Source organism: Schistocerca cancellata, chromosome 11, assembly GCF_023864275.1.
Source record: "Schistocerca cancellata isolate TAMUIC-IGC-003103 chromosome 11, iqSchCanc2.1, whole genome shotgun sequence".
In the NCBI taxonomy this organism is placed as follows: Eukaryota; Metazoa; Arthropoda; class Insecta; order Orthoptera; family Acrididae; genus Schistocerca; species Schistocerca cancellata.
The window spans coordinates 87,559,438-87,585,267 of NC_064636.1; positions in this window are offsets into that span (position 1 = coordinate 87,559,438).

A 25,830-nucleotide genomic window follows, 5' to 3' on the forward strand; every position below is an offset into this window, starting at 1 on the left:
AAGTGGGCTTGTTTGTGAGAGTAAGTGGCATAGGTATTGAAATGGAAGACGGAGCAGCAGCATGGGAGATCTGCTGGAGGGTGTGGGGATGTTGCAATGGGTGGATATTCTGCAGAACAATGGTCAGGATCCAGATGATGTCTTCAGCTGTAGGGGGAGGGTGGAGGGAATTGATGGAGTGGATGGGCTGGTCGTTGTGGTGAACGGGGGCAGTGAGCTCAGGATTGATGGGAGGGGGTTTTGCTTTGCATTTGGAGGAGCAGGTGAGGTGGAATTCGTTGCAGGTGTTGCAGGAAGGAGGAGATCCGAGGTTATGGCATTGTTTAAATTGGTGGAGGGCTTTACAATGGTGGCAGGTGTGGGGTTCTAGCAGTTTTGAGTGAGGTGGTCATTCTACAGGAGACATCGCTGCAAGCAGTAGGATTGAGGAGGGGAATTGGATGGGTCAACAAGATGGCAGCAGTTAAACTGGAGTGAGGAGGTGATCTGTGGTGGATCCAGACTTGGTAAAGACATCCATGTTGGAGATAGGGCCAGAGAAGTTGTAAATACAGCAGGCCAAGAGCATTTCCAGGGTGGGATGGGCATTCAGTTCTGCCAACACTTCTGCTTCTGTGATCACAGGGCTGAGTTTTGTGATCATGACAGTGGGGGTGGGCAGATGGCAAGTGGGTTGGGGCTGATAAGGAGAATGTAAGGTAAGGGGTTAGGGATGCATGGGGGCCAAAGGTGATGTGAGGAAGTTACTGGAGGAGATCAGTATGGAAAGGAAGAGAGGACAAAGTCTCTGCAGGGTATAACTCGGGTAATGGGGGCACTGGAGATGTATTTACAGATTTCAAGGTTGATGGTGCAATGATCTAGGAATTTAGGAGCAGGGTTGGAGAGGGTCAAGGTATACAGGGTTGAAGCTAGGGAGGTGGGAGGAGGTGTCTATGGTGGGATCAGAAGGAAGAGGGGCAGGCAGGGGTTCTTTTTAAGGAGGGGGTGGAGGTGAGGTCGCCATTTGGGCACTTGGGAGTTTTTTTGGCAGGTGTGGCCTGGGAGGAGGGGTAAGGATTGGATTGATTAGGAGGTGGTGTAAAGCAAGCTGCTCTCGTGAGGCAGCGGCACTGGGAATGGAGGTGGGGCACTCTGTGGTGGCAACTCTGTTGTGGTGGGTGGTGACTCTGGTGGGGGAAGCAGGAGTGGCTGTAGTAGGGTGGGTGGGGAGGGGGGAAGTGTTCTTGGTTGGTGATAGCAGCGAGAGGGGTTAGGGGCAGAGCAGGAACAGTGGCCGGAGCAGGAGCAACGTACAGGTGGAGATACAGGGACGGGGAGGAGATAGAAGGGGAGGGGACTGAGTGGAGGGGAGGTGGAGTAGAGGGGCTGAGCCCAGAGGAGGCATTCCACGAGGTAATGGCGGATGCAGGGGAAGTAGAGGTGTAAATGATGGTGCTAGTGGGGGTGTCCACGATGGAATGCGTGGTTCACTGGCAACGGGAGTCGCTGAAATGGGAAAATAGAACAAATATGGAGGGTGACTGTGACGAGGACAGGGTGGCGGCGGTGGTGAGCACTGGGCAGCAGCGGCAGCAGCCGGCAGATAGATGGCAAAGGCACCTCGAGAATAGCCCAGGCTGCATAATCCTCCAATATGGAAGTGAGGAAATGCAACCCTCGAGATGTTAACTTTTTTCCCCTTATTGAATGTCAATCCCCCCCCGCCGATAGATGAGTTAAGAAAAAAATACATAATGGGAAGATTACAAACGATATAAAAAGGTAATAAAACAGTGACTTTGTTGAAAACAGTAAAGTGGCAGAAAAGTTGCAGAAGTTAAAACAGAGAGAATATGGGGTTGATGACGCTAATGAAGACATACAGTAAGTACACAGGAAAAATTTAAAAAAACATGGCGACGATATATTTTCTGTTCGCAACACAATGTCTTCCATGATGTTGGAAATATATTTTAAATCACTCGACAGCATCCAATCACAGAAATCCGTGTCGTTTTTATTTGACGTGAGAGCTGTAAACGAAGAGAAAACAGCAATACCACCAAACATAAACAGGAGTGACGTGGAGACCAACCCGGACGACAACTGAGACCACTCCGAGCATGTGCGAACCTGTCTGCACGCTGCCGCTGCTCGCACAGTTGACAGGCGGGAGGCGCTGTTCGTACTCGGCCTCAGCTCTGCGTATGCGCATCAGCCCGCCGGCGACTGTTTCAACAAACCTAATCGTACGTCTCCAATCAACGCCACCTAGATGGCGTTGCTCCAATGTGACTCGTTTTCGGCCAATCACGAATTGTAGACGGGGCTAAAACGATCGCCATATTTTCTGAGGCGGCCTCTGGCACTGACATCTGTTGGCAGCACCGAGCAACACTGTAGCATTCAAGCGCTGCTTATTTTACTTTACAAGTTTAGCACGAAAATATTGATAGTAACAAACAATTCCGTAGTTACATAAAGTATTTTCATACTGCTAATAAAGTAGCAATAACCACCCACGTCTTTGTTTTGTCTGTGAAGAATATATTTCATACCCACAAAATTTCTTGGTAAAGTATTCTTTAGATATTGCAACTGTATTCTGTCACCCTGATAAATGAGTAGGTTACGTAAGTCAATATTTTTGGAAGGGTCGAATTCTGTATGTCGCCCCTACATCATAAGTCGAAATTCTGTGTCCATAATTTTCCTCTGCTTTCCTATCGTTAAATTACAGCAAGAAACTTTCTTCGCCGATTAAACACCCATGTGGTTGGCTACGTATTTCTCTCACTTCCAACACTCTCCATTACAGCCAGAATTACGTCTGCTAGGGCGGTCTGGGGCCTGACGCATTTCTATATATCCCCGTTTCCCCCAGTAACTCCCAACAAGCAACTCCTCAAGCTAAAAGTCAAATCTGGTAGTATTTCCAAACTTCGACTTTCGAAGAAGTCGGAAATTTAGTTTTAAGCCTGTATCGAGTTTATAGTAAAGCACGCACCTTACTTTTATTTTCGTGTTTATTTTACTTCTCTGCCCAATCTATAACTTTTATCGATTTGTTCGTTGCATGATAGTTTAGTTTTTTGTATGAAATTCCAAGCATACTTTCGCCTTCCCTCGCTCCATGTAGCTCCATCTGCAAGATTTTTTAGTCACAAGCATGATGAAAAAGAAACCTCCAAGATAAGTAACATTAAATCTCTAACAGTGCTTCACCAAAACATTCAGAGTGTAAAAAGCAAAGTGCAACAGCTAGAAGTTGAGTTACAATCCCTAGACAGTCCAGTTATCTGCATCACAGAGCACTGGTGCAAAGTCAATGAAATTCAATACATAAATTTGCCCTCATATGTACTAGCTTGTTCTTATTGCAGAAACTCAATGAAAGGTGGAGGATCATGTATTTTTGTTAAGAGTGGTATTTCATTTAAAGTTAGGAATGATATTATCCTACTAAGTGTAGACAAGCATTTTGAAGTGTCAGCAGTAGAGATACCAGCTGTAGATATGCCCAAAAAACTAATTGTACTATGTGTATACCGTTCTCCCAGTGGTGATTTAGAAACATTCTTTTCAAAACTTATGCAAAGCCTAGAACAAGTGTCATCCCTGAAAAGTAACATACTCTTGTGTGGTGACTTAAACATTAACACAGCTAAGGCAGATGAAACCAATAACACTTTTCTGAATATTCTGAATAGTTTTGGCATGTCCTCTTTAGTTAATTGTGCAACAAGAATAACCAAACACTCAACATCTACCATTGACCATGTAGCTACAGATATAGGTGGGGAAAACTGTGTCATAACTGTCAAAAATCTTGGACTGTCAGATCATTTATGCCAAATCATAAAAGTAAAAGCTTCTGTAGAAAAACCAGTAAACTTCCACATGTTTAAAAGAGTCTACTCAGACGCAGCAATACAAAAATTTTGCTTACAATTAAGACATGAAAGATGGGAAGAAGTATATTCAGAAAATAATGTGAATCAGAAATTCTCCAAATTCATGTCGGAGTTTAAGATAATATTCGAAGAAGCCTTCCCCAAAGCACTAAGTTCTACTGGAACATCCACCAAAAATAAGTGGATTACCACAGGAATTAGAAAATCTGCCCAAACTTTTAAATACCTAAACTCTATAAAAAACAACAACAGTGATCCAGATTTTCTTCATTACTACAGAAACTACAAAAAAATCTATAGGAAGGTGCTCAATGTTGCAAAAAAAAAGGCCAATGATAGACTAATAAATCTAGCTAAAAATAAAAGTAAAGCTACATGGACTATAGTGAAACAAGAGACAGGAACTGCAACACAAAGGCAAATAAACACCCAAATCAGGAACAAAGAAAACGTAACAAGTACCCCAAAAGAACTAGCAAACTTTGTTAATTCTTACTTTAGTAGTATAGCTACAAAGTTACAGGAAAATTTTTCAAAATCTCATAATCCACGAACACGGGAATATACATCAAATTCAATGGTATTGCTACCCACTACTCAGGAAGAAGTATGTAATGTGGTAAGGAAATTAAAGAGCAAAAATTCAGCAGGTTTAGATGAAATTCCAATGTCTGTGCTGAAAAAATGCATAAATAGTATCAAAGCCCCCCTAACCAATATCATAAATGAATCTTTCAAAGCCGGTTGTTTCCCTGATTATCTGAAACATGCAAAAATTTTACCTCTACACAAAAAAGATGATGTAGAAAACATTGAGAACTACAGGCCAATTGCCCTACTGTCATCATTTTCCAAAATAATAGAGTCCATAATGAAGAACAGACTTATGAGCTATCTAAACAAATACAACCTTCTTTCAAATGACCAATTTGGTTTCAGACCCAGCAGAGATACAGAAATGGCAATAGCACATTTCACTAAAGTGGTTTTAGAAGCACTGGATGAAGGCAACTATGTATCTGGCATATTCCTTGACCTGTCAAAGGCCTTTGATACAGTTGACCACCAGAATCTATTACTTAAGTTAGAAGCACTAGGAGTAAGAGGGGTAATCAACAAATGGTTCCATTCATACCTAAAAAATAGAGTACAGTGGGTAGAGATCTCGCATGTCTCCAGTAGATCAAAGTTCATAGAAAAACACCTGTCAGATCCACAACATATTAATATTGGGGTCCCTCAGGGAAGTGTGCTGGGTCCGGTGTTGTTCTTGATTTATATAAATGACTTTCCACAATATATCCGACATGGAGAGAAGATATTGTTTGCCGATGACAGCAATATTATAATCACCAGTGAGACATCAGCACAAATGTTGGAAAATTGTAATGAATCACTGAAAGATGTCTACAAATGGTCTACAGAGAATAAAGTGACCTTAAATATTAAGAAAACAAATAGCATACGCTTTAGAATAAACAGAAAAAACAGTCCCCTAAAGTTAAAGCTACATAACACCTCTGTAGACGAAGTGGCCACCACAAAATTCCTAGGGTTGCATATTGACAGCCAGCTTAGGTGGAGTGAACATGTTAAAAAACTCACAAAGAAGATATCTACAACGTGTTACGCACTTAGAGTTCTCTCCTCAGTATGCAGAGATGAATGTCTAAGAACTGTATATTTTAGCTCTGTACATTCAGTCATAAGCTATGGGATAATTTTCTGGGGAAATAATGTACTCAACTTACAAACAGTTTTTAAAGTGCAGAAGAGAGCAGTGAGAATTATAACTAAAAGCAGTAAGTGGGCTCACTGCAGAGAACTATTCAAAATACTTGGTATTCTAACTGTTCCCTGTTTATTTATGTTCCACACTATAGTATATATAAAGAAAAATATAGTGAATTATAGTACAAACAGCATTTTACACAGCTATAGCACAAGAACAAGCCACTGCCTTCATCTAGATAGGAGAAATAAGCATAAGACCCAAAAAAGTTTCTTGTATCAGGGTGTAAAATTGTATAACAAGCTGCCACAGGAAATCAAAGAAATTAACAGCATGTACTGTTTCAGAAAAACTCTTAAACTGTATTTTCAGGAACACTGTTTTTACACAGTAAGTGAATATTTAAATGTTTGAATGTAATTTAAGTGACATAATGACATTGTATTGTATATTCTGTAAATGTATAACAAGCTGCACAGGACATCAAAGAAATTAACAACATGCACTGTTACAGAAAAACCCTTAAACTATATTTTCAGGAACACTGTTTCTAAACAATAAGTGAATATTTAATTGTTTGAATGTAATTTAAGTGATAAATGTCATTGTATTTGTATACTCTGTAAATGCATATAAAAGTGTCAATGTATCTGCAAAAATCACTGTATCCAAACTGACAACATCCATACATTGCAAAATGTCTACGGATGGCTAATCAAATAAATAAATAAATAAATAAATATTGAAATGACAGTCAGCTTTTCTTTCGTCGCCGGTGCTCAGCTTTGGAAATCCAGACAAGTAAAAGAGGGCATTAGGTGTAATGGCGGGGATCATGTATCCAGCCAGCTACACGTAGTATGGATGGGTGACGCTAGATAGCAGCAGTTGCCTGCTGTGCAGAGTAGCCAGACTCGTGTAGCACGGACTGCCACCGACAGATGGCAGGTGGGAGCTTTAGAGCACACTGCTTGCCTGGCCCCCACACTGCGCAGCGTGGGTCACAGACGAGTCTGGAGAGAAGTGATGGACCGTGTGTGTGGTTTCCCTTCCCTAGTGCGAGTGTTTCGCGGAAGTCTAACATAGTTCCTTCTTTTCATTAACAAACACAACAACCCATGGCAGAACAGAGCCAACCGTAATGACTTTCGAAAACATCGATCATGCGAAACCGAAGTCGCTGTTTTCTCACATGACATACTGAAAGCTTTGCATCAAAGAAGTCTGGTAGATGCATCATTTCTTTATTTTCTAACAGCATTTCACTCAGTACCACACTGAAGCTTATTGTCAAAAGCACGATCATATAAAGTTATCAAGTTAAATTTGTGACTGGATTGAGGACTTTTTGGCAGGGGCATGCTGCATGTTATCTTCGATTGATAGTCATCGTCAGATGTGGAAGTAACTTCAGGGGAGCGTGTTGGGGCCCTTGCTGTTCGTGTTGTATTTTAATGACTTTGCAGACAACATTCATAGTAACTTCAGGCTTTTTGCGGACTATGCACTTATCGACAATTAAGTACCGTGTGAAAGAAGTTACACAGATATTCAGGCAGATCTTGATAAGATTTCAGCGCGGTGCAAAGACTGGCAACTTGCTGCAAAATGTAAACTTCTGCAGTTCAAAAAACGAGAAAGTTAGTATCCAATGACTACAATATCAGTGAGGCATTGTTGGAATCGGCCAAGTCATACAAACACGTGGGTGTAACACTTTGTAGCGAAATGAAATGGAATGATCACGTAGGTTCAGTCGAGGGTAAAGCAGGTGGTAGACTTCGGTTTATTGGTAGAATACTGGTGAAACCTGGTAGACAAGGAAGCCAGGATCCGGTTACGGTTGTGGATGGGGCGGTAATCAGTTACTATTGGTTGCCTTTTACAGTTACGCACTATTTATTTTAAACCAGTAATTCCAGACTCAGCAATAAATAAAAATACCACATGTTATTAATGAAGGAACAAACAACTGTGTAGATAATATTGTTTTCAGTGAGTTAAAATTTAGCAAATCACCGTAAAACAGAGGTACAGCAGATAATGTTTTAAAAGCAATCCACTGTGACGTAGGCAAAAGGCCTTGCACGCTAGAAATGGCAATAAACTGAGAATTGCTTAAAACTCGCTGCAACTTACAAATTAATTATTGAAATATTAAAGGCAAGTCTCCAGAACAGCAGAAGGCATCTGACGCCTGCAATGGCCGTAAATAAGGATTTAAAGGCTTGCTGCGTAAATACAAATACCAAATTAGAATTTTATGGCGAGTAACCACAATCACGGCTGAAAAGGCCTTACACGCTAAGAATGACAATAATATAAAAAAAATTTAGAAACCTGCTGTAAAACAGCAAATACAATAGCAAAGGTTAATTAAAGAAACAAGCAACTGGTCACCAAACGGATGAAATAAGATGATGGTGAACTTTGTAACACAACCCTTAACATCCACAGAACACTAGACTGCTAGATTTATTTCAGAAGGCGAGCAGAACTAATAACTAGACATATATAACATTTAATGTAGGCATTACAAGGTACTGTAAAATAAAAGACTTTGTAAAAACTACAGAGGAATAACCCCCATGAGTCATACAGCCAAGATTTTTGAAAGAATTTTACTAAATCGAATAAGTGAAAAGATAGAAAAGGAGCTGAGTGAAGAACAGCACGGGTTTAGGAAAAGAAGGAGCACAATTGACCTGATATTTTCTATCCGTCAACTGATGGAAAAAAGTTGGGAGTATAACAAAAGGGTGATAATGGTTTTTATAGACATAGAAAAGGCATATGACTCAGTTGACAGGGAAAGACTCTGGGAAGAACTGAAGAAGACAGATATAGAAGATGGATACATTAATGTTATAAAGACAATGTACAGAGGCCACAATTGTAGAATTAGAACACCATTGGGGAACTCTGAATACTTCGAAATAAGACAAGGACTTAAGCAAGGAAGTATTCTATCTCCTGTGCTTTTTAATGTTGTGATGGAGGGAATGAATAGGGCAGTTAAAGATATAGTAAAAGAAAAAGACAAAAAGATGTTTTTTGCAGATGATATGGTAATATGGGGTGATAAAGAGGTAGATGTACAGTTACAGCTTGATGCGTGGAAGGAAATAATGAAAAGGTATGGATTAAGAATAAATAAAGATAAGAGTGAAGTAATGGTATTTGGAAGAGAGAAAGGAATCAATGGAAATATTACCTTGAATGGAGAAACCCTCAAAGTGGTAGAAAGTTTCACTTATTTAGGGAGTGAAATATCTAGGGATGGAAGAATAACTAACGAAATTAATAGGAGGTTACAGAAGGGAGGCAATTTCTACCAAACAATAAAACATCTGATTTGGAATAATGAAGTTTCAGAAAGAGCAAAACTCCTGATGTATAAGAATTATTACTTCCCTATTGTCACCTATGGTGGAGAAACATGGACAATGAAAGAAAGGGACTGGAGCAGACTGCAAGCAAGGGAAATGAAATTTCTCAGAGCAGTTAAGGGAAAAACAAGAATGGACAGAGTAAGGAATGTAGAGATTAGAAAGGACCTGAAACAAGAAAGTATGAGAGAAGAAATTGAAAGAAAGAGATCAAGATGGTATGGGCATGTTAAGAGGATGCATGGGCAGAGACTCCCAAAATTATGGAAGAACTAAAGATGGATGGGAAACGACCTAGAGGGCGCCCAAGAACACGGTGGAAAATGGGAGTGAGAATATCTGTTGAAAGGAGAGGTGTGACCTGGCAGCAAGTGGAGGAAGAAAAGTGGTGGGAGGGCCGAGCCAAATGGAGAAGACTCGTCAGCACCCAGACCCGGCAGTAGCTGGAGCGGGATTCGGATATAGATAGATAGATAGACAAGGTACTGTAATAAATAATACAATAATAAAACGCAAGGACCAGTATATAAGTTCCTTAAAGGGTACTGAGGCAGATTACACTCGGAGAAAGCGTGGACTGAAGGAGCGTTCCACTGAAGTACTGGTTATCAGACCACCTTTCAGAACACACGTCTTACAAGAACCAAGGGGCCACAGACAGTGCTCCAGACATGACCTCTGGGAAGGTCCGGCAATAAACACTTTAGTGAGCGAAGAGATAGGCAGCCGAGAGTGGCATTTACTTCACAAGGTGGTAACACAGACCAGTGGCCGTCTAACGAATGACTGATGATAATCTTGCTGAAGCTACCTGATGTCCGATAAACCAAATGCAACGATGGAACTATACGCCAAAGCCGGAACCGGCGGTCTGCACTACACCCCCAGAATACTGTGATTAGAGCGCCCGGAACGAGAAAGGACTCACTACCACCAGAGTAGAAGAATTACCAACCGGCCTACAATCAAGAAAGTTGTCAAAACTACACGCCTTACCGGACAGCAGCGGCAAAGCGAGGAAACGTACACTGCCGTTACGTACACTTACCCCCAGTGAATTAATATGAAAACACTTAAAAAACAGTATTTATAAAGAAGAGACATTTAAAAATTAAATATCATACATTTTTCTCATGTACACGTAAAATAATAATTTCTCTGTGTAAGTTTCGAGGGCAAAGAAATATAACAAAATGATCTAAAGAGACGACAAGATATGCTCTTTTGTTAATTTTTTAGTCGTCTTCGCTTCTTCTCTTGTCTTGGTTGCGTGTAGACGGACATCTTGCGAGTGCTGGCAAATGTAAGCATATTTGTACTAATTAAGCAAATAATATATTGATTTAATATTATTGTGCACTTTTAATTTGTAAGAGGTGATCCCGATTTCATGTCCGCCTTCCTTGAATTAACCTGCATTCGAGTAATTCACAGTGCAACAATCGCAGCGGCCGACGCAGCCAACGACGCCATTACGTGGCGATATTAACTTATAAAAATTAGCGGAAGCGAAAAACTCGCCCGCTATTAACATAATATACATTTTTCTCCACAGCCGCCCGACGTTGCAGAAAATACGTAGCTTTAAGATTCTTTTTTTCAGTACAACAGCCGAGAGCCACTTCGACTACAATGCAATGGTTAACGGAGGTAAGAGAAAATACTCTCACGCGTGTGTGGGCCGCAATTGTAATTAATAACTAAAGATTTTTTGCTTTAAAATGAACTGACTAGCCGAAGAAATTAATATGAAAAGTTTATTCCATTGTTCAACTTATATGCTCATGTTTTAAGATTCAGCGAGTCTAACGTTCATTAATGTAACAAATAATTTACACTGAAGATTAATATTGTTAAAAAAGAGAACTTCGCAAAAGCATTTAATTGTAAATCAAAATAAAATGAAATATCATTTTTATTAAGGCCCACCACGTAAGTCGGCAACAATCAACATAATAATAATATATTAAATTACGACGGCCGACAAGACCCGAGACCTGACGTCCTATAAACCAAATACAACGGTGGAACAATACGCCAAAGCGGGAACCGGCGGTCTGCACTACGTCCGCAGAATACTGTGGTTAGAGCGCCCAGAACGAGAAAGGACTCACTACCACCAGAGTAGAAGAGTTACCAACCGGCCCACAATCAAGAAAGCTGTCAGAACTACACGCTTTACCGGACAGCAGCGGCAAGGCGAGGAAAAGTACACTGCTCTTACGTACACTTATCCCCAGGGCAGGTAACTGGGGCGTTAGCGGCCACCAGGCAAGAAAAATTACCGCTGGTGGAACTTAACAAGTTGAACACAGTAAACAATAATAAGAAGTCGAGGAAGGCTAATCAGAAACGCCTTCCCCAAGCACTCCACTCGCTGCTCTTCGCCTCGGCGACACTACGAGCAGCAACACGAACCCAAGCCACTGGAGAATCGCGAGATATCACAATGCTGGAGATTCTTTTTTTCCTTTATTGTGATTTTTATCACCTTATACAAGGCGGGCTGTCAGCAGCAGAGTACGCCGCTCTTCAGCCTTGAGTTTTACAATAAGTAGTACATAGAGGGGACACAGAGAATACAATCAAAACGGCGGGTAAAACAATATAGACACTAAAAAACAAAAAACGTGGAGCCGTTCACGCTGGACGAGAAAACATCACTGACACTAGTTGACACGGTGCACATAACATGGATGATGGCGACGGTACACGTGAACAGTGGCGGCGTGACGGCGAACAAACACTAAACACAAACGAAGGCACACACACGAGACACTGATGGCGATGACCTCCGGCGCGCGAATGTTCACTGTGCGTGTGCGAGTCCGGGGACCTGCGGCTTTTCGCGGATGATGCTGTAGTATACAGAGAAGTTGCAGCATTAGAAAATTGTAGCGAAATGCAGGAAGATCTGCAGCGGATAGGCACTTGGTGCAGGGAGTGGCAACTGACCCTTAATATAGACAAATGTAATGTATTGCGAATACATAGAAAGAAGGATCCTTTATTGCATGATTATATGATAGCGGAACAAACACTGGTAGCAGTTACTTCTGTAAAATATCTGGGAGTATGCGTGCGGAACGATTTGAAGTGGAATGATCATATAACATTAATTGTTGGTAAGGCGGGTACCAGGTTGAGATTCATTGCGAGAGTCCTTAGAAAATGTAGTCCATCAACAAAGGAGGTGGCTTACAAAACACTCGTTCGACCTATACTTGAGTATTGCTCATCAGTGTGGGATCCGTACCAGATCGGGTTGACGGAGGAGATAGAGAAGATCCAAAGAAGAGCGGCGCGTTTCGTCACAGGGTTATTTGGTAACCGTGATAGCGTTACGGAGATGTTTAGCAAACTCGAGTGGCAAACTCTGCAACAGAGGCGGTCTGCATCGCGGTGTAGCTTGCTCGCCAGGTTTCGAGAGGGTGCGTTTCTGGATGAGGTATCGAATATATTGCTTCCCCCTACTTATAGCTCCCGAGGAGATCACGAATGTAAAATTAGAGATATTGGAGCGCGCACAGAGGCTTTCAGACAGTCGTTCTTCCCGCGAACCATACGCGACTGGAACAGGAAAGGGAGGTAATGACAGTGGCACGTAAAGTGCCCTCCGCCACACACCGTTGGGTGGCTTGCGGAGTATAAATGTAGATGTAGATGTAGAAGAGAGGAGGAGGAGGAAGGGGGAGAGGGGAGAGCAGAGACGCCACGGGCGGGGGAGATAGGGGGAGGGAGGAAGGGGGAGGGGAAGCCCGGGGGAAGAGGGGTGGAGGGAGGGGACGGGGGAAAAGGAAAGAGAAGGGAAGGGAAGAGAAGGGAGGGAGTATGCTGGAGGTTTCTCTACTTGGATTTAAATGCACTGACCTTAAAGCTTGCTGTATCCGGTTTACGACGAGGTCATGCACCCTCGTGACCACAGCCGATGATCCATCCAGCACTCCACGTGTGCCACCAGCAGTGATCTCGCACTGCGTGGACCTGCCTCCTCTTGAGCCCCCAACCGAACTGGCCCACCCACACGACCCGGAAGAACGACGACGTCGCTCCAAAGATAGGACAACCGTTACTACGTATCGATAACCGCCGCTGCTGCCACTAGTAGACAGGCAACGCTTGCGAAACCGAGTGGCGCCGGTCAACACGAGAAGAAGACGAGCAACCACAACGGTGCCAACTCTAAACGATACCGTCTGGCCTCCAACAGAGGGCGGAAACTTACAAACAGCACCAATGTGAGCCACAGCACGGCTCGACTGGGGAAGTGCAATCAGTGTACGAGGTGCATTCAAGTTCTAAGGCCTCCGATTTTTTTTTTCTAATTAACTACTCACCCGAAATCGATGAAACTGGCGTTACTTCTCGACGTAATCGTCCTGCAGACGTACACATTTTTCACAACGCTGACGCCATTATTCCATGGCAGCGGCGAAGGCTTCTTTAGGAGTCTGTTTTGACCACTGGAAAATCGCTGAGGCAATAGCAGCACGGCTGGTGAATGTGCGGCCACGGGGAGTGTCTTTCATTGTTGGAAAAAGCCAAAAGTCACTAGGAGCCAGGTCAGGTGAGTAGGGAGCATGAGGAATCACTTCAAAGTTGTTATCACGAAGAAACTGTTGCATAACTTTAGCTCGATGCGCGGGTGCGTTGTCTCGGTGAAACAGCACACACACAGCCCTTCCTGGACGTTTTTGTTGCAGTGCAGGAAGGAATTTGTTCTTCAAAACATTTTCGTAGGATGCACCTGTTACCGTAGTGCCCTTTGGAACGCAATGGGTAAGGATTACGCCCTCGCTGTCCCAGAACATGGACACTATCATTTTTTCAGCACTGCCGGTTACCCGAAACTTTTTTGGTGGCGGTGAATCTGTGTGCTTCCATTGAGCTGACTGGCGCTTTGTTTCTGGATTGAAAAATGGCATCCACGTCTCATCCATTGTCACAACCGATGAAAAGAAAGTCCCATTCATGCTGTCGTTGCGCGTCAACATTGCTCGGCAACATGCCACACGGGCAGCCGTGTGGTCATCTGTCAGCATTCGTTGCACCCACCTGGATGACATTTTTCGCATTTTCAGGTCGTCATGCAGGATTGTGTGCACAGAACCCACAGAAATGCCAACTCTGGAGGCGATCTGTTCGACAGTCATTCGGCGATCCCCCAAAACAATTCTCTCCACTTTCTCGATCACGTTGTCACACCAGCTTGTGCGAGCCTGAGGTTGTTTCGGTTTGTTGTGTCACGATGTTCTGCCTTCATTAAACTGTCGCACCCACGAACGCACTTTTGACACATCCATAACTCCATCACCATATGTCTCCTTCAACTGTCGATGAATTTCAATTGGTTTCACACTACGCAAATTCAGAAAACGAATGATTGCACGTTGTTCAAGTAAGGAAAACGTCGCCATTTTAAGTATTTAAAACAGTTCTCATTCTCGCCGCTGGCGGTAAAATTCCATCTGCCGTACGGTGCTGCCATCTCTGGGACGTATTGACAATGAACGCGGCCTCATTTTAAAACAATGCGCATGTTTCTATTTCTTTCCAGTCCGGAGAAAAAAAATCGGAGGCCTTAGAACTTGAATGCACCTCGTACAAAGGAGTTTGCATACAAATAGGGTGACCAGATGCAACTGTTTAAAAAGGAGGACAAACAGCTTCAAAAAGGAGGACAAAGGAAGAAAAAAGAGGACACATCAAATGGGTCAACTGCAGATGAGGAAACCACTCGTCAGCTTTGGACAAGTCACGTGACTGCCGGGAACTACCGGTAAAACTAGTAGTTAATTGTTACTGATGGTCAGGTGGTGGCTAACTGAGCAATATAAAAAAATTAAAGCATTGATTGTGGTGACAGTGTGGCGTCAATTGTTTTGTTATGTCAACAACACGGAATTGATTACAAAGCGAAAAACGTAAGACCATTCACCTCCCTTCATTCGACACACCGCTACCAACGTCTACAATTGAAGCAGCAGCTGACGACATATAAAATGCACTTTAATCTTCCGAATACAAATAAATTGAATGATTATGAAACAATGAAATAAAACCATGACAGTTAATCTGTCGAGTTACTTCTTACCTTTCTTGGCCACTGAGCTCCACATATCTTACATTCCGCTTCAAATTCATTTCTCCCTTTCTTGAAAGCCGGATATTTCCAGAAAAGGACATCAGAAGATGTACACTTTCGTTTAGGCATAGCCAAATATTTTATGTAACTCACTCGGTTAAAAATTACACTCACAAATCACACGTGCACTACAGGAAGCCAAGCCAATACAAAGCGAAGATACGAAACGAAAATGTTAAATAATCGATATTTGCATTCGCTTATAGTCGATCAACGATAACATAGACGATCCTGGTGCCACCGGCTAACACAGCCTTCGTGCGTGCTTATCACTAAGATTGTGCCAATACTTAAAGTATTTAAGAAAAGAACAATAGAACGGGACGAATTGTTAATTTAACTGTATTACGCTCAACTTTGCGAAAAAGCCAGACACCGTAAAAATCCACCGGGACCGCGGACAAAGAACTAAAAAGGAGGACGTCTGGTCACCCTACATACAAACCACTCGAGCGAGCAGTTCTACAATATTGTGCAAGTGTGTGGAAGCTGTACCAGGTAGGACTAACGGAGGATACTGAACGTATACAGAGAAGGACAGCACTCATGGTCACAGATACTGAACGGTCACGAATGGTCAGAGATACTGACGGACCTGAACTGGAAGACTCCTGAAGATAGATGTAAACTGTTGTTGTTGTTGTCTTCAGTCCTGAGACTGGTTTGATGCAGCTCTCCATGCTACTCTATCCTGTGCAAGCTTCTTCATCTCCCAGTACCTACTGCAACCTACATCCTTCTGAATCTGCTTAGTGTATTCATCTCTTGGTCTCCCCCTACGATTTTTACCCTCCACGCTGCCTTCCAATACTAAATTGGTGATCCCTTGATGCCTCAGAACATGTCCTACCACCCGATCTCTTCTTCTGGTCAAGTTGTGCCACAAACTTCTCTTCTCCCCAATCCTATTCAATACTTCCTCATTAGTTATGTGATCTACCCATCTAATCTTCAGCATTCTTCTGTAGCACCACATTTCAAAAGCTTCTATTCTCTTCTTGTCCAAACTATTTACCGTCCATGTTTCACTTCCATACATGGCTACACTCCATACAAATACTATAAGATATGACTTCCTGACACTTAAATCTATACTCGATGTTAACAAATTTCTCTTCTTCAGAAACGCTTTCCTTGCCATTGCCAGTCTACATTTTATATCCTCTCTACTTCGACCATCATCAGTTATATTGCTCCCCAAATAGCAAAACTCCTTTACTACTTTAAGTGTCTCATTTCCTAATCTAATACCCTCAGCATCACCCGACTTAATTCGACTACATTCCATTATCCTCGTTTTGCTTTTGTTGATGTTCATCTTATATCCTCCCTTCAAGACACCATCCATTCCGTTCAACTGCTCTTCCAAGTCCTTTGCTGTCTCTGACAGAATTACAATGTCATCGGCGAACCTCAAAGTTTTTATTTCTTCTCCATGGATTTTAATACCTACTCCAAATTTTTCTTTTGTTTCCTTTACTGCTTGCTCAATATACAGATTGAATAACATTGGGGAGAGGCTACAACCCTGTCTCACTCCCTTCCCAACCGCTGCTTCCCTCTCATGCCCCTCGACTCTTATAACTGCCATCTGGTTTCTGTACAAATTGTAAATAGCCTTTCGCTCCCTGTATTTTACCCCTGCCACCTTTAGAATTTGAAATAGAGTATTCCAGTCAACATTGTCAAAAGCTTTCTCTAAGTCTACAAATGCTAGAAACGTATGTTTGCCTTTCCTTAATCTTTCTTCTAAGATAAGTCGTAAGGTCAGTATTGCCTCACGTGTTCCAGTATTTCTACGGAATCCAAACTGATCTTCCCCGAGGTCGGCTTCTACTAGTTTTTCCATTCGTTTGTAAAGAATTCGTGTTAGTATTTTGCAGCTGTGGCTTATTAAACTGATTGTTCGGTAATTTTCACATCTGTCAACACCTGCTTTCTTTGGGATTGGAATGATTATATTCTTCTTGAAGTCTGAGGGTATTTCGCCTGTTTCATACATCTTGCTCACCAGATGGTAGAGTTTTGTCAGGACTGGCTCTCCCAAGGCCGTCAGTAGTTCTTCTGGAATGTTGTCTACTCCGGGGGCCTTGTTTCGACTCAGGTATTTCAGTGCTCTGTCAAACTCTTCACGCAGTATCGTATCTCCCATTTCATCTTTATCTACATCCTCTTCCATTTCCATAATATTGTCCTCAAGTACATCGCCCTTGTATAGACCTTCTATATACTCCTTCCACCTTTCTGCTTTCCCTTCTTTGCTTAGAACTGGGTTTCCATCTGAGCTCTTGATGTTCATACAAGTGGTTCTCTTATCTCCAAAGGTCTCTTTAATTTTCCTGTAGGCAGTATCTATCTTACCCCTAGTGAGATAAGCCTCTACATCCTTACATTTGTCCTGTAGCCATCCCTGCTTAGCCATTCTGCACTTCCTGTCGATCTCATTTTTGAGACGTTTGTATTCCTTTTTGCCTGCTTCATTCACTGCATTTTTATATTCTCTCCTTTCATCAATTAAATTCAATATTTCTTCTGTTACCCAAGGATTTCTACTAGCCCTCGTCTTTTTACCTACTTGATCCTCTGCTGCCTTCACTACTTCATCCCTCAAAGCTACCCATTCTTCTTCTACTGTATTTCTTTCCCCCATTCCTGTCAATTGTTCCCTTATGCTCTCCCTGAAACTCTGTACAACCTCTGGTTCTTTCAGTTTATGCAGGTCCCATCTCCTTAAATCCCACCTTTTTGCAGTTTCTTCAGTTTTAATCTACAGGTCATAACCAATAGATTGTGGCCAGAGTCCACATCTGCCCCTGGAAATGTCTTACAATTTAAAACCTGGTTCCTAAATCTCTGTCTTACCATTATATAATCTATCTGATACCTTTTAGTATCTCCAGGGTTCTTCCATGTATACATCCTTCTATCATGATTCTTAAACCAAGTGTTAGCTATGATTAAGTTGTGCTCTATGCAAAATTCTACCAGGCGGCTTCCTCTTTCATTTCTCAGCCCCAATCCATATTCACCTACTACGTTTCCTTCTCTCCCTTTTCCTACACTCGAATTCCAGTCACCCATGACTATTAAATTTTCGTCTCCTTTCACTATCTGAATAATTTATTTTATTTCATCATACATTTCTTCAATTTCTTCGTCATCAGCAGAGCTAGTTGGCATATAAACTTGTACTACTGTAGTAGGTGTGGGCTTCGTATCTATCTTGGCCACAATAATGCGTTCACTATGCTGTTTGTAGTAGCTTATCCGCATTCCTATTTTCCTATTCATTATTAAACCTACTCCTGCATTACCCCTATTTGACTTTGTGTTTATAACCCTGTAGTCACCTGACCAGAAGTCTTGTTCCTCCTGCCACCGAACTTCACTAATTCCCACTACATCTAACTTTAACCTATCCATTTCCCTTTTTAAATTTTCTAACCTACCTGCCCGATTAAGGGATCTGACATTCCACGCTCCGATCCGTAGAACGCCAGTAAACTATCTGCTAACAAAGTTTCAAGAACCGGCTTTAAATAATGAATCTAGGAATATATTACAACACCATATGTATCCCCCACATATGGTTCCTGAGGATAAGACTAGAATGATTACTGCACACACAGTGGCATAGAATCATTCTTCCCGCGCTCCATATGTGAAGAAAGCCTAATAACTGGTGCAATAGAAAGTACCCTCTGCCATGCACCTGATCGTGATATGCAGAGTATAGATCTAGATGTACATCATACACATATCTTACAAGGGACCCTCCACATCGCACCCCCCTCAGATTTAGTTATAATTTGGAACAGTGGATAGGCCTTGAAAAACGGAACACAGATCAATCGAGAAAACAGGAAGAAGTTGTGTGGAACTATGAAAAAAATAAGAAAACCTAAATCGGGCAAGGTAGAAGAATCTTTTTAACCATTCGCCAAGTGTACAAGTTAGGTGGGTCGACAACATATTCCTGTCATGTGACGCACATGCCGTCACCAGTATCGTATAGAATATATCAGACGTGTTTTCCTGTGGAGGAATCGATCGTATAGAATATATCAGACGTGTTTTCCTGTGGAGGAATCGATTGACCTATGACCTTGCGATCAAATGTTTTCAGTTCCCATTGGAGAGTCACGTCCTTTCGTCTACTAATCGCACGGTTTTGCGGTGCGGTCGCAAAACACAGACACTAAACTTATTACAGTGAACAGAGACGTCAATGAACGAACGGACAGATCATAACTTTGAGAAAATAAACTTTTCACTTGAGAGAAGACTTGAACCAAGGAAATCTCGTACCGCAGCTGCTCCCGCTAACCACGGAACCACGGCGTCCGGAGCTCAGAGCGTTCTTGATGTTGCCTATCTTGCACATGGACTACTCAGTTTGTATCTTTTGTTTATTTTTTTCATAGTTCCACACAACTTCTTCCTGTTTTCTCGATTGATCTGTGTTCCGTTTTTCAAGGCCTATCCACTGTGCCAACTTATAACTAAACCTGATGTGAGTGGGCTGTTTATGTTTTCTTATTGGCAACGTTACGTAGCGCTCTGTGTGAAAATCACTGGCTGTGCTGTGTGCAGTCTGTGGCTAGTTTGCATTGTTGTCTGCCATTGTAGTGTTGCGCAGCGGCAGCTGGATGTTAACGCGCATAGCGTTGGGCAGTTGAAGGTGAGCCGCCAGCAGTGGTAGATGTGGGAAATGAGATGGCGGATTTTTGAGTACAGAATGGATATTATGAACTGCTACGTATATTATGCTTTTTCAACACTATTAAGGTAAATACATTGTTTGTTTTCTATTAAAATCTTTCATTTGCTAACTATGCCTATCAGTAGTTAGTGCCTTCCGTAGTTTGAATCTTTTATTTAGCTGGCAGTAGTGGCGCTCGCTGTATTGCAGTAGTTCGAGTAATGAAGATTTTTGTGAGGTAAGTGATTTGTGAAAGGTATAGGTTAATGTTAGTCAGGGCCATTCTTTTGTAGGGATTTTTTGAAAGTCAGATTGCGTTGCGCTAAAAATATTGTGTGTTAGTTTAAGCACAGTCTTGTATAATTTTTCTAAGGGGACGTTTCATACTGAGGGGGGTGCAATGGGGAGGTACCCTTGTTAGCACCAAGCGACCCACAATTTCTTATTATTCAGTTATTTTAATTTTACACTGTGAAAAGCTGTTTGTAGATATTTTAGCTGAAGAATGGCAGCCCATCTCCCCGTAGCTATGCGTAGAAAAAAATAAATAAAAATAAAACAGATGTTCGGTCATGCGGGGTAAGAAACGGGGAGTTCAAGTTAGTAATTTCAGCTCCCGTTACACCGAAACGAACACAAGGGAAGGTGCAACAACGAACGAGAATTCTGTCTGGTATATTCGTTTGTCGAATGCTGTTCGGTCGCGTGCGGGTCGCATTGTAACGTAGCAAGTTACTACGGGATAACATTTATTGCAGTAAGATACGCAAACGTGGAGCCCGGTCACTGCAGGATTGTGTCTTAGCTGTGACTCACGGCGCGGAGGATGCTAAGTTCACCGGAGTTGGATACGGTGTGACGTCATTATGACGTATACACGCTACATCGAAAACGATAGAAACTGTATATCGACTATTCGACTTTTGTGAACTTTCGAGAGGCTGTGACGGTAGCGCTGTGCTCTGCGCCATTCGTTTAGATGCGTTTTGCGTTCCTTGCGTTTAAATCGTGTATTGCACTGTGTTTGTGTCCTGTGCGTTGTTTTTCGTTTGATCGTCTGTAATTATCGTGGCTATCCGCTCATGTTGTGAAGCAATTCGTATTTTGCATAATCTTGTCTTAGCAAATTATACTGCTGACATAAAGCACATTGACATGGCCAGGTACATGCTAAAACTATTGTGGTTGTATACATGACATAATTAACAGTACATCTTTTATCATACCACCATGGAATGCTTTGACACTGCATTCAATCATTTCATACGTCAATCAGTACTAGACAGTAACCTTTGGTTAAGATTACATTGAGAAATCCACTTCCCCTCGTATTTCATCTCCGGTCGACGATTTTTCTTCAACAATGCCTCATATTTTTCTTTTTAAGTTCGAAATTCAATCATTCTACACACCAGTCATTATTGGACACTAAGGTACTTGTCTCTGCGGTCTGAGTGTAAAATTACTTGAAATTATGGTTGATAAAAGACCATCTTGGGATGGACATGTAAATTACTTAGCTAACAAACTTGCACGAGTTCTCTTTCAGCTATATAAATTAAGAAAAAGAAGTCAGCAAGAGTATTCAGCTACAATCTAATATGTACTGACAAGACCAAGTGTATGAAACCATACTAAAATGTTGATAATAAATAAATATTATTTTCGGCGTAAGCATTCAATACAACAATCACACAATCTAATCTGGTCGGGACATAAGAAGACTTAACTTTTTTTACGAAAAGTGTTGCCCGTGGTGTTTTCAAGGCCACGGTCAGGAATATTTCTATTAATATCCTGCTCTTTTACTTTTATTTTAGCGAAATACATATACGCTGCCAAACAGCTGTTTTCAGAATCGCACGTGGCAAAACAAACCACTAGCTGACGACAGTTTAGAACCTCGAACGTTCGTAAAAGTCGATAGGTGTGTTAATCGACTAAACCGTATATACGTCATAATGACGTCACATCATATCCAGGTTGGGTGAACTTAGCATCCTCCTCACGGCGCAGCTGTCGCTACCAGCCGTGAGCACGATCCCCAGTACCAGCCAGTAGAAGCGTAAACTCATACCCCTTACAAATATAAGCAAACTATAGTAATTATCATCCGATTTTCCTCAAACTTGGTATACCATCGTTTGTTATTAAGCAGAAGAGCCTCGTAAAATTTCAGGTTTTTACCTCTTGTAGCATGTATGAGACAGGCGAAATACCCTCAGACTTCAAGAAGAAAATAATAATTCCAATCCCAAAGAAAGCAGCTGTTGACAGATGTGAAAATTACCGAACTATCAGTTTAATAAGTCACGACTACAAAATACTAACGCGAATTCTTTACAGACGAATGGAAAAACTAGTAGAAGCCGACCTTGGGGAAGATCAGTTCGGATTCCGTAGAAATATTACAACACGTGAGGCAATACTGACCCTACAGCTTATCTTAGAAGCTAGATTATGGAAAGGCAAAAACTACGTTTCTAGCATTTGTATACTTAGAGAAAGCTTTTGGCAATGTTGACTGGAATACTCTCTTTCAAATTCTGAAGGTGGCAGGGGTAAAATATAGGGAGCGACACGCTATTTACAATTGGTACAGAAACCAAATGGCAGTTATAAGAGTCGAGGGACATGAAAGGGAAGCAGTGGTTTGGAAGGGAGTGAGACAGGGTTGTAGCCTCTCCCCGATGTTATTCAATCTGTATACTGAGCAAGCAATGAAGGAAACAAAAGAAAAATTCGGAGTAGGTATTAAAATCCATGGGGAAGAAATAAAAACTCTGAGGTTCGCCGATGACATTGTAATTCTGTCAGAGACTGCAAAGGACTTGGAAGAGCAGTTGAATGGAATGGATAGTGTCTTGAAGGGAGGATATAAAAAAAAAAATGGTTCAAATGGCTCTGAGCATTATGGGACTTGACACACGTCCACCGACTCACCCCCTGCAGCAATGCAGGCGGCGTCCCGCATGGAAGTGGACGTCGCGACGCCTGCACTGTCTTCTCACCAGGAGACAGCTGCAGAAGAACCAGCCAACGAAGAGTTGCCGTCCGCCTCTTCACACGACGAAGAAACGGACACCGACGAAGGACTGCCCCTTCCGCTCCCTGACGAGCGGAGTGTGCAGCCCTTCCTGAAGAAGATCGCGGCGTCGCTGAAGGATGGGACGTACCCTCACGGGGACAATCCGTACCACAGTCTAACATAACAGTCGCGACACTCACTGCTGTAAAAGTTGTTGCCGTTTGACAGATGGAGCGACGCTAGCGCTCCAAGCGGCAGGTAAGGTGAACATCAGACGCGTTGTAAGCATAATGTTTGTTTACATCCATTTCCTACGTAATTTCCGAACTATTTGAGTTATTTTCTTGCCTCCAAGTGTTTGTTTAGTATCGGAAGGCATATATGTTTCTATTAATGATTCTAAAATAAGCGCAAGTATGGACAAAAATCATGAATAGAGTGGCAAGCTACAACACATTCGTGAAGAAACACTTGTGACATTAGACAGAATTGCAGCTTACCACGTTGATATCAAAAGAATATAAACACACAGATTCACATGTAAGAAGCACAGACATGTACCTCTACATGCAAAAGCGATCGACAGCTCGTTTATCGTTCTGTAGGCCTACTGTGTTTGTCATTGTCGCCTGTTGCCACAAGTACGACCTTAATCTTTATACTATTCAAAGTGGGGAAAGCAACTGCCAAATAGAGGCAGAAATATGCTTAAAACATTATAATGAGCTGATTCCATTACATTTCACGAAAAACCAAATATTTGAATAATTTTCAAACAATCTGTCTGTAGGCACTTTCCTTGTCCCATAACAGTTTCGCTCGATCTGCACATTCTGACACTTCACACGCTTTTGCAAGACATGAACAGCTGCACTTGATCTAACCACTTTATCGTCAAAGCACGTCTGTGGTGACGATTCGCACGAATCTGGCACTGATACATGGAGAGCTGAGCTGGCTGCTTCTGTGTCACAGGACTGCTTTACAGCTTTAGATTGACTGTCGAATCTTTGTGGCAGTTTCCTCTTCATCGTCAGTTGAGGTGGCTTATTTAGGATGTCAGTGTGGGTACTGCACTCCACACGAGTTTGTTATTGTCTGCGTTCATGAACTGGTTTTCTTCGAAATGTAGCGGACAAAACCTAATATTATTACACAGGTAAACTGGGTCTTTCTTCATAAGGTCTTCTCGTCTGCTATTAACAAGCCATTTTCTGCTCCTAAAACGATACATTCATCATTTATACACATATAGTTTGCAAGTGAATCCTGACGATACAGTTTAGTAACATGATGGTATATACCTCTCAGGATCCTTAGGAAACCTACAGAGAGACAGCTGTGGTGTCTTCTTCCTGTTGTTGCTGCAATTTATTGCGCTACAAACGCTCCCGGTGGTAAAAACCATTGTATAAATCAAAATAATCAATCACTATTCGCTTTCACGATCGCGCCGAACTCACAGTTCAACCTACCGGCCGCTTGGGGCGCTGTAGGCAACAAAATCGAGGCGAAGTGTCGCGACTGTTATGTTAGACTGTGATCCGTACCCCTTCACGCCGGCGCACGCGAAACCACCTCTTCCGCACGTACCGTGCGACCTACGCTTCACGCGTGGCATGTTGCATGAGGCGATAACACGGAAGGAGCTCAAACTGCTGAACAGCCGCCCAATCTTCACCCCTTCGGACTGGGACCACATCACTGAGGTCACAACGAAGTGGTTGAGGGAAGAGTGGCGCTCCGCCACGCGGCAGCCTGCCCCAGAAGATCTTCCAGCAGTCGAATACTTCGCCAGACTAGAACTAGCGAAGCATCCAGAGGCCCATTCCAACGAGAGGCCACACTGACGTCAACAGAGCTGTCAACGGAGGAATAGCAGCACTGCTGCTTAGCCTCCACCACCACCGGACAGACGAAGTCCGTGATTTGCGAACGGGAACGGGAACGGGACTTGACATCTGTGGTCAACAGTCCCCTAGAACTTAGAACTACTTAAACCTAACTAACCTAAGGACATCACACACATCCATGCCCGAAGCAGGATTCGAACCTGCGACCGTAGCGGTCGCACGGTTCCAGACTGTAACGCTTAGAACCGCACGGCCACACCGGCCGCCGGAGGATATAAGATGAATATCAACAAAAGCAAAACGAGGATAATGGAATGTAGTCGAACTAAGTCGGGTGATTTTGAGGGTATTAGATTACGAAATGTGACACTTAAAGTAGTGAAGGAGTTTTGCTATTTGGGGAGCAAAATAACTGATGATGGTCGAAGTAGAGAGGATATAAAATGTAGACTGGCAATGGGAAGGAAAGCATTTCTGAAGAAGAGAAATTTGTTGACATCGAGTTGAAACGTCCCCTTTGAACAATTATACAAGACTGTGCTTAAACTGACACACAATGTTTTTAGCGCAACGCAATCTGACTATCAAAGATCCCTGCAAAAGAATGGCCCTGAGTAACATTAAACTATACCTTTCAGAAATCACTTACCTCACAAAAAATCTTCATTACTCGAACTACTGCAATACAGCGAGCGCCACTACTGCCAGCTAAATAAAAGATTCAAACTATGGAAGGCACTAACTACTGATAGGGATAGTTAGCAAATGAAAGATATTAATAGAGAACAAACAATGTATTTACCTTAATAGTCATAATATATATAGCAGTTCATGACAAATTACAAAACTCCGCCATCTCTCTCCCCACATCCACCACTGCGGGCGGCTCACCTCCAACTGCGCAACGCTACGCGCTGTTCACATCCAGCTGCCGCTGCCCAACACTACAATGGCAGACAACAATGCAAACTAACCACAGGCTGCACACAGCACAGCCAGTGATTTTCATACAGAGCGCTACGTAACGTTGCCAATAAGAAAATATAAACAGCCTACTTACATAGCCCCCATGCTCCCTACAAAAA